The following is a 17,392-nucleotide window of genomic DNA, read 5'->3' on the forward strand; positions in this document are numbered from 1 at the left end:
TTGACCCAAGTTAAACAATTTAAAGGCAATGCTACCAAATACTAACTGAGTGTATGTAAACTTCTGACCCACTGGGAATGTGATGAAAGAAATAAAAGCTGAAATAAATCATTCTCTCTACTATTATTCTGACATTTCACATTCTTAAAATAAAGTGGTGATCCTAACTGACCTAAGACAGGGATCCTTATTGCAGGCTCCGGGCCATGGAACATCACTGGAGGCTTCGTGCCATGAATCATCACTGGAGGCTTCGTGCCATGGATCATCACTGGAGGCTTCGTGCCATGGATCATCAATGGAGGCTTCGTGCCATGGATCATCAATGGAGGTTTCGTGCCATGGATAACCACTAGAGGCTTCGTGCCATGGATCATCACTGGAGGCTTCGCCCCATGGATCATCAATGGAGGCTTCGCCCCATGGATCATCACTAGAGTGAGGAGACGTATGGACAGCCTGGTGGGTGGAGCTGCCACAGGGCTTACCAGGCTGGGGAGACATACAGGAGGCCTGGTTCTGGGAGCAGGCACAGGACTCACCAAGCTGGGGAGACATACTAGAGGCCTGGTTCTTGGAGCAGGCACCGGATACACTGGGCCGTGGAGGCGCACTGGAGGTCTCGAGCATAGAGCCTGCACAACCCGTCCTGGCTGGATGGTTACCTTTGCCCGGCAAAGGCGGGGCACTGGCACAGGATGCACTGGGCTGTGCAGACGCACCGGAGACACAGTGCGCAGAGCCGGCGCAGGATATCCTGGGCCGTAGAGACGCACTGGCGGCCAGATCCGCTGAGCCGGCACCATCCGTCCTGGCTGGATGCCCACTCTAGCCCGGCCGATGCGGGGAGCTGGAATGTAGCGCACCGCGCTGTGAACGCGCACTGGAGACACCGTGCGCTCCACCGTATAACACGGTGCCTGACCAGTACCACGCTCCCTACGGTAAGCACGAGGAGTTGGCTCAGGTCTCCAACCTGACTCAGCCAATCTCCTCGTGTGCCCCCCAATTTTTTTGGGGGGGGGAGTGGCCTCCCGGTCTTTCGTGCCAGCCTTGACCCTGTGTAATCCTGGGCCCTTTTACTCGCTGCCTCCGCTTTCCTCGCTGTTTCCACCTGCTCCCAGGGCAGGCGTCTTTTCCCGCCAGGATCTCCTCCCACGTCCAGGATCCTTTCCCATTCAGGATGTCCTCCCATGTCCACTCCTCCTTACCACGCTGCTTGGTCCGTTTGTGGTGGGTAGTTCTGTCACGAACGTCGTAACGGAAATGACAGGACCAAGGTGCAGCGTGGTAGACGTACATTTCTTTTAATGTATAAATGTCACCAACAAAACAATAAATAACAAAAACTAACGTGAAGCTTACTAGGGCTATACAGGCCACTAACAAAGTCAACTACCCACAACTAAGGTGGCAAAACAGGCTGCCTAAGTATGATTCCCAATCAGAGACAACGATAGACAGCTGTCCCTGATTGAGAACCATACCCGGCCAAAACATAGAAACAGAAAACATAGAAATAAAGAAACTAGAATGCCCACCCTAGTCACACCCTGGCCTAACCAAAATAGAGAATAAAAGCCTCTATGGCCAGGGTGTGACAATATCTAAAAAAGTGGGTATTGGGCATATTATGGTCAACCTTCAGAGTATCGAATGAGATGAACGTGTTATCAACAAATAGGTCACAAAAAAACACCAGACCATTCCTATACCAGAACAGGAATGCCATGTCAATCTGTGACGCTGGGAAGAGATGTTAATGGAGAAAAGCAGCTTGCTTCGGAATTGGGACCAGATTTTAAGGGAGTTCTTGACAATGGGATTCAAAACATGGGTGCCAAGGTTCATGGGCTGTGGGGAGCAAAGGAGCGAGACAGGAAAAGTTGGAAGGCTTGACTGTAACTCCATGATGGCCCAAGTTGGACCATCCTTATTTTCAAATGTAGAAACCCAAATAAACACATTTAGAAATATTTGCTGACCAATAGTAGTGTAAAAAATTGGGTAGGCCCAGCCCGCCTACGGGCTTAGGTCTCTCTAAATATACCTTTCTCATTCGTGGATATGACTTATTCCAAATTAAGTTCAAAATGTAGCTGTCCAGTTGTTTGAACATCGACTTTGGAAGAAAAATGGGAATAATTTGGAATAAGTACATAGCAAGAGGCTCAATAGCCATATCAAATAGGAAAGGGGGGAAACAGCAACCCTGCCTGGCCCACCTGTGGAGAGAGAAGTGGCTGGAGGTAACATTGTTGGTTCGAACAGAAGCCACTGGGGACAAGCACAAAATCTTAATCCAGGAAAGGAATGGCGGGACAAACCCAAATCTCTCTAGTTCTGTAAATAGATATTCCCACTCAACCCGGTCAAAAGACATCTCAGCATCAAGAGAGATGACAACATTAAATAGCTGGCTCATATTATAGAAAGATTGCCTACCTGAGATAAATCCGGTTTGGTCAGAGTTAATTATATTAGGTACTACTGTCTCTACACAGCGCGAGAGGACCTTAGTGAGAATTTTATAATCACAGCACAAAAGGCTTATAGGGTGGTATGAGCCACAGTCTAGGAGATTCTTGTCCTTTTTAAGCAAAACCAAAATAGTCGCCTGGGTAAGCGTCTGGGGCAGTTTCTGACTAGAAAGGATTTAATTGTACATTGACCTGAGGATAGGGGATAGATTAGAGGAATATGCTTTATTAAATTCAATAGGGAAGCCATCAGGCCCAGGAGCTTTGCCATTCTTTTTTATTTATTTATTTTATTTAGCCTTTATTTAACTAGGCAAGTCAGTTAAGAACAAATTCTTATTTACAATGACGGCCTACCAAAAGGCAAAAGGCCTCCTGCGGGGACGGGGGATTAAAAATACAAAAATAAATAAAATATAAATATAAGACAAAACACACATCACGACAAGACAACACTCCATAAAGAGAGACCTAAGACAACAACATAGCAAGGCAGCAGAGTTACTCCACCTCAATAATTGCATTTGGCGAAATGCTCGACACACGCACACTATCCGGAAGGCCAAAGTTAGTTACTTTAAGGAGCAGTTCCCCCTCTGTAGGTCTAACCCCAATAAGTTCTGGAAAACGATTAAAGGCTTGGATAATAAACCCTCCTCCTCCACAGCTGCCCATGTCCCTTAATGTTAATGATGTGGTTGTTACTGACAAGAAGCACATGGCTGAGCTCTTTAATCACATTAAGTCCGAATTCCTATTTGACTCAGCCATGCCTCTGTAACAGTATAACTTTAGACCGTCCCCTCGCGCGAACCAGGGACCTTCTGCACACATCAACAACAGTCACCCACGAAGCGTCGTTACCCATCGCTCCACAAAAGCCGCGGCCCTTGCAGAGCAAGGGGAACCACTACTTCAAGGCCTCAAAGCGAGTGACGTAACCGATTGAAACGCTATTAGCGCGCACCACTGCTAACTAGCTAGCCATTTCACATCCGTTACACTCACCCCCCTTTCGACCTCCTCCTTTTCCGCAGCAACCAGTGATCCGGGTCAACAGCATCAATGTAACAGTTTAACTTTAGACCGCCCCCTCGCCCCGACACGGGCGCGAACCAGGGACCCTCTGCACACATCAACAACAGTCACCCACGAAGCGTCGTTACCCATCGCTCCACAAAAGCCGTGGCCCTTGCAGAGCAAGGGGAACCACTACTTCAAGGCCTCAAAGCGAGTGACGTAACCGATTGAAACGCTATTAGCGCGCACCACTACTAACTAGCTAGCATTTCACATCCGTTACACCTCCTTGCCCGTCCAACATTTCCTCATCTCCCACCCCTTCTAATGCAACTATCCCCGATGCTTCTCCCTCTTTTTCCTCTGCCCCGCTACAAAGTTTCTCCCTGCAGGCAGTCCACTGTGTGCGAGGTTCTAAAGGAGCTCCTGAAACTTGACCCCAAAAAAACATCTGGGTCAGATGGTTTAGACCCTTTCTTCTTTAAGGTCTCTCCTTTCTGGGGAGGTTCCCATTGCTTGGAAGGCAGCCACGGTTCGTCCTTTATTTAAAGGGGGAGATCAAGCTGATCCTAACTGTTATAGGCCTATTTCTATTTTGCCCTGCTTATCAAAAGTGTGGAAAACTTGGCTTTCTTGATGTCTATAGTATTCTCTCTGGTATGCAATCTGGTTTCCGCTCAGGTTATGGATGTGTCACTGCAACCTTAAAGGTCCTCAATGATGTCACTATTGCCCTTGATGCTAAGCAATGTTGTGCTGCTATTTTTATTGACTTGGCCAAAGCTTTTGATACGGTAGACCCATCCATTCTTGTGGGCCCGGCTAAGGAGCATTGGTGTCCCTGGTTTTCTAACTACCTTTCTCAAAGAGTGCAGTGTATAAAGTCAGAAAATCTGCTGTCTCAGCCACTGCCTGTCACTAAGGGAGTACCCCAAGGCTTGATCCTAGGCCCCACGCTCTTCTCAATTTAAATCAACAACATAGCTCAGGCAGTAGGAAGTTCTCTCATCCATTTATATGCAGATGATAGTCTTATACTCAGCTGGCTCCTCCCCTGATTTTGTGTTAAATGCTCTACAGCAAAGCGTTCTTAGTGTCCAGCAAGCTTTCTCTACCCTTAACCTTGTTCTGAACACCTCCAAAACAAAGGTCATGTGGTTTGGTACGAAGAATGCCCCTCTCCCCACAGGTGTGATTTCTACCTCTGAGGGTTTAGAGGTACTCATACAAGTACTTGGGAGTATGGCTAGAGGGATCTGCCTGTTGAACCAAGGGCTGAATCTGTTTTTAATTCTTATTTTCTTTATGGGGATGTGTTTGTTTAAAATACCACTGAAAAAAAAAAAAAAAGGTATAAGCTTCTTCGACAGAGGCGATCAAGAGGATTCTACATTTTACATTTGCATAGACTGGATTGCCAGAGTAGCTTCATCATCACTTATTGAGGCATCCGTGTTGGTTTGTTCATCTGAATTGAGACGAGATGTCTAGATTGTCTAGAAATGCATGCATACGTGACGTGTCAGGAAGAGACTCTGACGAGTAAAGAGCAGAGTAGAATTGCTAAAATTGATTGTTGATTTCTTTGGGATTGGTAGAAGTGAAATCAGCTGCAACACAGATTTCAGATATGGTGCTGCTGGCAGCAGATTGTCAAAGCTGGTGAGATAATAACTTGCCAGTTCTCTCCATGTTCATAAAATATCTGCCTCGACTTAAACAGAAGCTGCAATATTTGTTTAGTGGAAAGATTGTCAAATTCCGATTGGTGTAGCAGTCGCTCTTTGAGTTCAGGAGTCAGAGAAGAGACATACCTGTTGTCCACATCTAGAATGAGGTGAGATAGATCTGATGCGAAGGGTTTAGTGCGCTTAGTGCGCTGTTTGTTGTCATACGCTGTGTATGAAATTATTTGGCGCCTTAGACAGGCTTTTAACAACTCCCACACAGAGTGAGACACGTCAGGGGTGCAGTTGATCTGTAAAAAGACATCAATGTGAGTTGATATGTATTTTTTAAACGCACTACATGATAGTAGTAGTGGATCAAGTCGCCATGCACGTTGTGACGCAGTACTGTCCAGAGAATGGATATCTAGCTGGACAGGGCTATTGTCTGAGAGAACAATGCTGTGATATTGGCGATTAGTTACAAAAGGAAGAATTATATTGTCCAGCAGGAAAAAGTCAATCCTAGAGTATGAATTGTGGACTGGAGAAAAAAATGAGTACTGTTTAGCAGTGGGATTCCTCCTCCTCTATGGATCAGACAAATTATAGGATTCTAGAAATGTGTTGATTACTGCGCCTGATTTTGAAATTACATTGCTAGGCTTCGGTCTGGATCTGTCTAGACTTGGATGCAATACACAATTGAAATCTCCATCCAGTATCAAATGATGAGAGTTAAGGTCGGGATGTGTTGCAATGAGGTCAGAAAAAAATAGTGTGTCATCCCAAATAGGACCATAGAACAACCTGTGTGCTTAACAATTTCCCCATCACTATAATATACAGTGGCAAGAAAAAGTATGTGAACCCTTTGGAAATACCTGGATTTCTGCATAAATTGTTTATAAAATGTGATCTGATCTTCATCTAAGTCACTACAATAGACAAACACAGTCTGCTAAAACTAAACTCAGCAAAAAAAGAAACGTCCTCTCACTGTCAACTGCGTGTATTAACTTAACAAGTTTCAACAACTGAGACATGAACTGAACAAGTTCCACAGACATGTGACTAACAAAAATTGAATAATGTGTCCCTGAACAAAGGAGGGGTCAAGTAACAGTCAGTATCTGGTGTGGCCACCAGCTGCATTAAGTACTGCAGTGCATCTCCTCCTCATGGACTGCACCAGATTTGCCAGTTCTTGCTGTGAGATGTTACCCCACTCCTCCACCAAGGCACCTGCAACTTCCCGGACATTTCTGGGGGGAATGGCCCTAGTCCTCACCCTCCGATCCAACAGGTCCCAGGCGTCCTCAATGTTATTGAGATCCGGGCTCTTTGCTGGCCATGGCAGAACACTGACATTTCTGTCTTGCAGGAAATCACGCACAGAACGAGCAGTATGGCTGGTGGCATTGTCATGATGGAGGGTCATGTCAGAATGAGCCTGCAGGAAGGGTACCACATGAGGAAGGAGGATGTCTTCCCTGTAACGCACAGCGTTGAGATTGCCTGCAATGACAACAAGCTCAGTCCGATGATGCCGTGACACACCGCCCCAGACCATGATGGACCCTCCAAATCGACCCTGCTCCAGAGTACAGGCTTCAGTGTCACGCTTATTCCTTCGACGATAAACACGAATATGACCATCACTCCTGGTGAGAAAAAACTGCAACTCGTCAGTGAAGAGCACTTTTTGCCAGTCCTGTCTGGTCCAGCGATGGTGGGTTTGTGCCCATAGGCAACGTTGTTGCCGGTGATGTCTGGTGAAGACCTGCCTTACAACAGTCCTACAAACCCTCAGGCCAGCCTCTCTCAGCCTATTGAGGACAGTCTGAGCACTGATAGGGATTGTGCGTTCCTGGTGTAACTCGGGCAGTTGTTGTTGCCATCCTGTACCTGTCCCGCAGGTGTGATGTTCGGATGTACCGATCCTGTGCAGGTTTTACACGTGGTCTGCCACTGCGAGGACAATCAGCTGTCCGTCCCGTCTCTCTGTAGCGCTGTCTTAGGCGTCTCACAGTACGCACATTGCAATTTATTGCCCTGGCCATATCTGCAGTCCTCATGCCTCCTTGCAGTATGCCTAAGGCACGTTCACGCAGATGAGCAGTGTTTTTCAGAGTCAGTAGAAATGCCTCTTTAGTGTCCTAAGTTTTCATAACTGTGACCTTAATTGCCTACCGTCTGTAAGCTGTTAGTGTCTTAACAACCGTTCCACAGCTGCATGTTCATTAATTGTTTATGGTTCATTGAACAAGCATGGGAAACAGTGTTTAAACCCTTTACAATGAAGATCTGTGAAGTTATTTGGATTTTTACAAATTATCTTTGAAAGACAGGGTCCTGTTTGGCCTTGTGTTTTAGGTTACGGTCTTGTTGAAAGGTGAATTTGTCACCCAGTGTCTGTTGGAAAGCAGACCGCACCAGGTTTTCCTGTAGGATTTTGCCTGTGCTTAGCTCAATTACGTTTATTTTTATCCCCCCCCAAAAAAACTCCTTTGTCCTTGTTGATGACAAGCACACCTATAACATGATGCAGCCCCCACCATGCTTGAAAATATGAAGAGTGATGTGTTTTTATTCTGTACAGACTTCCTTCTTTTCACTCTGTCATTTAGATTAGCAATGTGGAATAAAATAGCCAATAAAACTTTGTAAACTGTTTTAAAGTCACCATTGGCCTAATGGTGAAATCCCTGAGTGGTTTTCCTTCTTCTCAGGCAACTGAGTTAGGAAGTTGCCTGAATCTTTGTAGTGACTGGGTGTATTGATACACCGTCCAAAGTGTAATTAATAACTTTACCATGCTCAAAGGGATATTCAATGTATGCTTTTTTTTACCCATCTATCAATAGGTGCCTTTCTTTACGAGTCATTGGAAAACCTCCCAGGTGTTTGTGATTGAGTCGGCTTTTGAAATTGATTGCTTAACTGAGGGATCTTACAGATAATTGTATGTGTGGGGTACAGAGATGAGGTTGCCATTCAATAATCATCTTAAAACACTAATTGTACACAGTGAGTCCATGCAACTTATTATGTGACTTGTTAAACAAATGTTTACTCCTGAATGTATTTTGGTTTGCCATAACAAAGGGGTTAAATATTTATTGACTCAAGACATTTCAGCTTTTCATTTGTAAAAAAAAAAAAGTTTTCACTCTTTTTTCAGTTTTACACACAAGACAACAAACAATATAAATAAAATACTCAAGTAGAAAAAAATAAACTATAAAGATAGGGTACTATAGACAAGTTAAAACACACTGGGCAGAAGGGTACAAAGATTAAAGGGAATACTGTAGTTAAGAGGGACAGAGCGGTAACCTCACCACTGTTCAGACGAGGGATACAGGTGGAGAAATGTAACCACTCAGACAGTCATGGCCACAGACCGACCATCCACTGGACCAAAATTAAAGTTTACAATGCTTTTTTTAATGTAAGCATAAACAAAATAAAAAATAGTGAAAAACAAGCTCACATTTTAATCTCTGACAGGGCAAGAGAAATAAGGCATCCGCAAGTCACATTCAATAAGAATCAATAGGCAGAGCAACCTCAATGTCCCCCTCACCCCAAAAACCCCAAAAGAAATGCTCCTCCAACCTGTGAGTCACAGGGGTGTCAAATACAAACTTATTTTTGTTTTAATAAGAATGCCATCAGAGGATGGACTGTTCAAAGTAAGACCGGAATAGAGCCCAAGCATCATAGAACAGTTTGGAGTTCCCACATGTATTGAATTACATTTTCTGTCATTTCAGAGAGCACAACACATCTCCCACCCAATTTTTATAAGATGGGGGAACTGCCATCTTCCAGTTCTGTAGTGTTAGCCGTCTAGCTAAAAGAGTTGTATAAGCAAGTGTCCGACTGAATTCTTGACAGGGGAGTACCTATGGGCAGTACTCCAAAAAGGGCTGTAAGGGGAGACGGAGCTATAACATTTAAATATTAATTCCCAGAAACCAAACAGTTTGTGACAGTCCCAAAACATATGCAACAGTGTGGCTGGATCCGTTTTGAATCGGACACAAGTAGGATCAAATTCAGAGAATATTCTTCCAAGTTTGGCCCCGAACCAGTGGATACAGTGAACCACTTTGAATTGAATGAGGCTGTGTCTAGTGCTAAAAGAGGACAAATGCACCCTGTGCAGCACAGATTCCCAGGTGTCTTCCACAAGTTCCTCCCCCAAATCCTTTTTCAATCGAGTCTTTAATAGTTCTCTGCTGCCAATGACTGGAACGAACTACAAAAATCTCTGGAAAAACTGGAAACACTTATCTCCCTCACTAGCTTTAAGCACCAGCTGTCAGAGCAGCTCACAGATTACTGCACCTGTACATAGCCCATCTATAATTTAGCCCAAACAACTACCTCTCCCTCTAATGTATTTATTTATTTATTTTGCTCTTTTCCACCCCATTATTTATATATTTACTTTGCACATTCTTCCACTGCAAATCTACCATTCCAGTGTTTTACTTGCTCTATTGTATTTACTTCACCACCATGGCCTTTTTTTTGCCTTTACCTCCCTTATCTCACCTCATTTGCTCACATTGTATATACTTATTTTTTCTACTGTATTATTGACCGTATGTTTGTTTTACTCCATGTGTAACTCTGTGTTGTTGTATGTGTCGAACTGCTTTGCTTTATATTGGCCAGGTCGCAGTTGTAAATGAGAACTTGTTCTCAACTTGCCTACCTGGTTAAATAAAGCTGAAATAAAAAATAAATACAATTGAATGATTGCATATACATCTGAAATTGCACCCTTAGGAAGCTTGTTTAGCTCAAAGATACTCTCTATAGCCTTACTAGCAGGCCTATTGGGAAATGTAGGTGTGTTAGCTCTGACAAAGTTCCTAGTCTGAAGAGAGCGGAAGAAGTGGGATTGGGGAGGTTGAACTTTTCCTGTAGCTGAGCAAAAGAGGCAAATGTATCATCAAATAATAATTAGGATAGTGAGGAGAGGCCCAGTGAGTGCCAGATGGCAAAAGCCCCATCATTCAAAGATGGAGGAAATAAAATCTTCTGATTGATCGGGCCTGAGAGAGAAAAGCCTCGGATGCTAAAGGCTAAACGGAACTGATTCCAAATTAGAAGCGACTGCTTTACAATTTGGTTGACACACCTTTTGCCTAGGGACACTGGAAGAGACGAGCACAACACCGAGGAGTGCTGCAGGTTTACATGATTCAGACTCCATTTGGACCCAGAGTGGTTTAGAGCCAGTAGGATCAGTCTGCAGCCAGTACAAAAGTCCTCTGAAATTTGCAGCCCAATAATATGTCTGAAAATTTAGTAGCGCTAAACCACCCAATGCCTTAGGCTTCTGTAAATGTTTTCTACCAATCCGTGGTACCTTGCCATCCCAAATAAAATAAATGAATTTTTGATCCAGTGAATAAAAAAAATGATTTTGGAATAAAAATTTAATTAAACATTGAAATTAATATAAACATGTGTTTCAAACTGTCCGCTAGATTAACAATGTTTCCTTAAACAAATTTAAATATTTCCTTGTCACTTTAACTACCAAGTATGTGAATTGATCCTGGACCATCCTAAACTGAAAGCTTGTAAAATAACACTTTTTAAAGCAGCCTGATTTACAGGAAAAAGTGCACTCTTTCCTAGATTCAGCTTGTACCCTGAGATTGATCCAAACTTTTTAAGAATATATAAGACATGTGGTAATGAGGTATCAGGGTTTATTTAATTTTGTATTTTCTTCCATATGGAAAAGCAGGACATACCTGGCCTTGTATTCATTTCTAGGAATAAGGTGATTTCAGAAGAAAATTTGTAAAAATGTGTTAAAACATAATTCCACTTTGACATTATGGGGTATTGTGTCTCAATGTAATCTATTTTACATTCAGGCTGTAACAACAAAATGTGGAAAAAGTTAAGGGGTGTAAATCCTTTATTAAGACACTATAATTGATCCTGTATCAGAATCCAGTAGCCCAAGCAGAATCCAGTAGCCCCTTCCTGCAGTCAAATTATCAGATTGCCTTCTAGTGACCTCATGGGTGGATTGTTATTAATATTTGCTATAATTTCATCATTAATAAACATTTTTTTAAAACCTGCAGAAAATTCAGTGTTTCTATGTCAAACGGTTTCATTATATTTCAGTCTTCTGTGACGTATGTAATATTGGGATGCAAACTCAAAATGTAATACATTTCAACTCTATATCTGACATGGTGCAGGTGTCATCTTTTTGTTATCGCATAAATATGTATGTGAGGTGTATACTTTTGTTTCGAAGTAGATTTGTTTAAGACTACCAAGAAACACTCCGTGACACTGATTTAGCCCACTTCAGTAAAAAGTTAAAGGTCAGATCCAACGAGGTGCAGTGCAGCACTAGAGCACTCTAATCAACTAACACCACCACCATTTTACATTCAAGTTTTCCCTCAGTCTGACGACTACGATGGTACAAGAAGACAGCTGGTACACGGTTATGAGGTATGTGGAGTTCTGCAGAGATGGTTGTCTTTCTGGAAAGTTCTCCCATCTCCACAGAGGAACTCTGGAGCTCTGTCAGAGTGACTATCGGGTTCTTGGTCACCACCCTGACCAAGGAAATGTTTTTGGTACCCTTCCCCAGATCTGTGCCTCGACACAATCCTGTCTCAGCACTCTACGGACAATTCCTTCGACCTCATGGCTTGGTTTTTGCTCTGTCATGCACTGTCAACCGTTGGACCTTATATAGACAGGTGTGTGCCTTTCCAAATCATGACCAATCAATTGAATTTACCACAGGTGGACTCCAATCAAGTTGTAGAAACATCAAGGATGATCAAAAGAAACAGGATGCACCGGAGCTCAATTTCGAGTCTCATAGCAAAGGGTCTAAATACTTTTGTAAATAAGTATGCAAAATAAGCTAAATGTTTTTTGCTTGTAATAAATTTGAAAACATACCTGCAGTCAACTTGTGCAGCACGTTAGGAGATAAAGCAGATTACCTTCTTCATTTCACCTGTTACATTATGAAGCTTACCATAGTTCTCCAGAACAGTTGAGCCAGTCAAGTGTTTGTTAATAGCACAACAGGAGAAAGCGGGAGCAGGTAAGTCCAGCTGTGTTTTGAAAGGGGTCACATTTGATATTGAAAGTCAGTGGGGCTTTTGCTTCAAGAGTGATCAGGGACATGTAACTATAGTTTTCCTACACAGAAAATACATTAGTGCAACACATTTGGCAGAAAATACACTACATGACCAAAGTATGTGGATACCTGCTCGTCAAACATCTCATTCCAAAATCATGGGCATTAATATGAAGTTGATCCCCCCTTTGCTGCTATAACAGCCTTCACTCTTCTGGGAAGGCTTTCCACTATATGTTGGAACATTACTGCGGGGACTTGCTTCCATTCAGCCACAAGAGCTTTAGTGAGGTCGGGCACTGATGTTGGGCGATTAGGCCTGGCTCGCAGTCGTTATTCCAACTCATCCCAAAGGTGTTCGATGGGGTTGAGGTCAGGGCTCTGTGCAGGCCAGTCAAGTTCTTCCATACCAGTCTTGACAAACCATTTCTGTATGGATCTCGCTTTGTGCACGGAGGCATTGTTATGCTGAAACAGAAAAGGGCCTTCCCCAATCTGTTGCCACAAAGTTGAAAGCACAGAATTGTCTAGAATGTAATTGTATGCTGTAGCATTAAGTTGGCACTATGCACTGGAGCAGGTAGCGTTCTCCTGACAAACTAGATGTATTATTACCGTACAGCACAGACCTTCTTGGTTTTAGGTAGGCCGCCTTTGTTCAAGTTTCATTTCCTCCATGTTGACATATGGATCACCAGGCACCCCTGACTTTAATAGGGGAGGTGGAGGGAGAATGAGGATGGGGTTAGTTTTAGCAGAGAGATCACAGTAGCTTATGAATAATTCCACGGCTCTGCAGAATTGAGGATTGAGAGAGGGCACTGTACCGTAAAGATGTTTATGTTCAAATCGTTTTCATTGCCAAATGTTTTAACCACACACTGTGCCTCAAAAGGCAGTCTTCATTTGTCATTCCCCTCTGCTGTGAATCTGCTCCCGCAGATAGTCACCGTTTGAAAGGTAGTGTTTGACAGGGCACCTTATCGACCTTCCTTAGATGGTGCCGGTGCTTACTCAAAATGGCTGTCTTCAGTCGGATTTGGGCTTGGTATGACATGCCTCTGTGGAGGCGCCCCTCCTGAGTTTAGTTTCCTTTCACTCAGTTCTATTTTGTTAACTCTCCTCTCTTTCTCTCCCTCTCACAGATTAGTGTTCAGATTAGGGTTGAGCGGTATCCAGATTTTCATATGGTCATACCGTCCTTCTCGCATCTCGGGATTGACCGTATTACTGGTTTAGTTCACGGGGAGGGGGGGGGGGGGGGGGGGGGGGGGGGGGTAATTTTGTGCTTCATTTGCTCTTCTCTACTGGATGAGAATTGATGAAGGGGCATTCTATCAGCAGACAGCGCTCTGACTAGTTACTTTTCTCAGTGTAACCAGTCTACTTTTCTCTGTTAAAATGCAAGATTAACTTTAAGCAAAACATTAGGACATTTAGCTGGCTTCATTCTTTCTATGATACACATTAGAAATATGAGGCCCATGCAACATTTCTGCATAAAATAACGTGTTTTTCATTGTAAGCATTTCACTTTCACAAGCCGTTTGAAAGGTAGTGTTTGACAGGGCACCTGGCATCCGCCCAACCCAGATTCATCCATCGGACTGCATGGTTATCTTAGGTTTGTCTGCGGCTGCTCGGCCATGGAAAACCATTTTATGAAGTTCCCGACGGACAGTTATTGTGCTGACATTGCTTCCAAAGGCAGTTTGTAACTCAGTGGTGAGTGTTGCAACCAAGGACAGAGTATTTTTACGAGCAATGCACTTCAGCACTCGACGGTCCCATTCACGGCTCCTAGACGTTTCCACTTCTCAATAAAAGCACTTACAGTTGACCGGGGCAGCTCTAGCAGGGCAGTAATTTGATGAACTGACTTGTTGGAAAGGTGCCACTTTGAAAGTCACTGAGCTCTTCAGTAAGGCCATTCTACTGCCAATGTTTGTCTATGGAGATTACATGGCTATTTGCTCGATTTTATACATCTGTCAGCAACGGGTGTGGCTGAAATAGCCGAATCCACTCATTTGAAGGCGTGTCCACATCATTTTGTATAGTGTAGCTTGTGAAAGTGAAATGCTTACAATGAAATGCCTCATATTTCTAATGTGTATCATAGAAAGAATGAAGCCAGCTAAATGTCCTAATGTTTTGCTTAAAGTTAATCTTGCATTTTAACAGAGAAAAGTAGACTGGTTACACTGAGAAAAGTAACTAGTCAGAGCGCTGTCTGCTGATAGAATGCCCCTTCATCAATTCTCATCCAGTAGAGAAGAGCAAATGAAGCACAAAATTACCCCCCCCCCCCCCCCCTCCCCGTGAACTAAACCAGTAATACGGTCAATCCCGAGATGCGAGAAGGACGGTATGACCATATGAAAATCTGGATACCGCTCAACCCTAATCTGAACACTAATCTGTGAGAGGGAGAGAAAGAGAGGAGAGTTAACAAAATAGAACTGAGTGAAAGGAAACTAAACTCAGGAGGGGCGCCTCCACAGAGGCATGTCATACCAAGCCCAAATCCGACTGAAGACAGCCATTTTGAGAAAGCACCGGCACCATCTAAGGAAGGTCGATAAGGTGCCCTGTCAAACACTACCTTTCAAACGGTGACTATCTGCAGGAGCAGATTCACAGCAGAGGGGAATGACAAATGAAGACTGCCTTTTGAGGCACAGTGTGTGGTTAAAACATTTGGCAATGAAAACGATTTGAGCATAAACATCTTTACGGTACAGTGCCCTCTCTCAATCCTCAATTCTGCAGAGCCGTGGAATTATTCATAAGCTACTGTGATCTCTCTGCTAAAACTAACCCCATCCTCATTCTCCCTCCACCTCCCCTATTAAAGTCAGGGGTGCCTGGTGATCCATATGTCAACATGGAGGAAATGAAACTTGAACAAAGGCGGCCTACCTAAAACCAAGAAGGTCTGTGCTGTACGGTAATAATACATCTAGTTTGTCAATTCACAGGCTCTATCTAAGCAGCTTTTTTGGGGCACATCCATGATATGGCTTTCCATGAGGGGAAAGTTGCAAATTACTTGAATAATCTGGATATAGGCCTACATATGGTAATATTACGTGGTTCAGATGTTCAATTACTCAGAGAAATGCCCCCACACAAGGAACAGGCCAACCAATAAACTCCTTGAGGGAGGCCAATGAAAATAGTCCTATAGCATAGTGAATGAATATAGGCCATTGACTGCTGTTACTGTAATTTCCAAAATGGTGTTCAGCTTGAATGACAACCAACAGTACAGCTGAAATAATGCACATCCGTTTTGTCTATGGCCAGGTATCAAGATCCTGATCCAAGATTGATATACGAATGGAGGAGAAAATGACAGGACTAAATTGCAGAACACTTTTGAAAGGCATACCTTGAAGGGTCTAGAATGCTCCATGTCGTTACTACAGTGCTAGTGTAACGGATGTGAAATGGCTAGCTAGTTAGCGGGTACGCGCTAATAGCATTTCAATCGGTTACGTCACTTGCTCTGAGACCTGAAGTAGGGTTTCCCCTTGCTCTGCAAGGGCCGCGGCCTTTGTGGCGCGATGGGTATCGATGCTTCGTGGGCGACCGTTGTTGATGTGTGCAGAAGGTCCCTGGTTCGCGCCCGTGTCGGGGCGAGGGGATGGTTTAAAGTTATACTGTTACATTGATGCTGTTGACCCGGATCACTGGTTGCTGCGGAAAAGGAGGAGGTTGAAAGGGGGGTGAGTGTAACAGATGTGAAATGGCTAGCTAGTTAGCGGGTACGCGCTAATAGCATTTCAATCGGTTACGTCACTTGCTCTGAGACCTGAAGTAGGGTTTCCCCTTGCCCTGCAAGGGCCGCGGCTTTTGTGGAGCGATGGGTAACGACGCTTCGTGGGTGTCAGTTGTTGATGTGTGCAGAGGGTCCCTGGTTCGCGCCCGTGTCGGGGCGAGGGGACGTACTAAAGTTATACTGTTACACTGGCACATCCCTCGAAAAAAACCTGTCATCGCAAACACTTATCGCTCTTTTATCAGCATTAAAAGGTACATTTCCATAATCGAAAAGATGAAAGATGAATACCCCAATCAGGCTTGTGCATTGTAAACAACACTGTGGTGAGATGCCCATCCAGATCCTGCCAGCCCTGCTGATGACCAATGGGTGCCAAAATCAAACCCTGAGAGAAACCTTATCCCTGGAGAAGCCAACCTGCAGCACTCTGTCTGAAGTTTGTCAGCTAGCTACAGCCCTGTGGGACCACAGACAGATACGACACAAAAAAATATATATAAACACAACATGTAAAGTGTTGGTACCATGTTTCAAGAGCTGAAATAAATGATCTCAGAAATGTTCTATATGCACACAAAACATTCTCATATTTAGTGCACAGAAGTGTTTACATCCCTGTCAGTAAGCATTTCTCCTTTGGCAAGATAATCTAGCCACCTGGCAGGTGTAGCATATCAAGAAGCGAATTAAAGAGCATGATCATTACAGAGGTGCACCTTGTGCTTGGGACAATAAAAGGCCACTCTGAAATGTGCGGTTTTGTTACACAACACAATGCCACAGATGTCAGTTTTGAGGGATAGTGCAATTGACTGCAGCAATGTCCACCAGAGCTGTTGCCAGATAATTTAATGTTAATTTCTCTTCCATAAGCAGTCTCCAACGTTGTTTTAGAGAATTTGGCAGTATGTCCAACCGGCATCACATCTGCAGACCACGTGTGGGTAAGCAGGTTGCTGATGTCAACGTTGTGAACAGAGTGCCCCATGGTGGCGGTGGGGTTATGGTATGGGCAGGCATAAACTACGGACAATGAACACAAATACATTTTATCGATGGCAATTTGAATGCACAAAAATACTGTGACGAGATCCTGAGGCCCATTGTGAGGCCCATTTTTTCAAGGTATCTGTGACCAATATATGCATATCTGTATTCCCAGTCATGTGAAATACATAGATTAGGGCCTAATTAATTTATTTCAATTGATTGATTTCCTCATATGAACTGTAGCTCAGTAAAATCAATGAAATTGTTGCATGTTGTTGCATTTATATTTTAG

At 43.7% G+C, this 17,392-nt stretch overlaps 1 protein-coding gene across 1 annotated transcript in view; it reads right to left on the minus strand.

Moving 5' to 3' along the window:
* The window catches only part of LOC139536733 (rab effector Noc2-like), a 72,655-nt gene that overhangs the window by 33,785 nt on the left and 21,478 nt on the right, over positions 1–17,392 (minus strand). The window lies entirely within an intron of this gene.

The sequence above is a fragment of the Salvelinus alpinus genome, chromosome 13 (genome assembly GCF_045679555.1).
Source record: "Salvelinus alpinus chromosome 13, SLU_Salpinus.1, whole genome shotgun sequence".
NCBI lineage: Eukaryota > Metazoa > Chordata > Actinopteri > Salmoniformes > Salmonidae > Salvelinus > Salvelinus alpinus.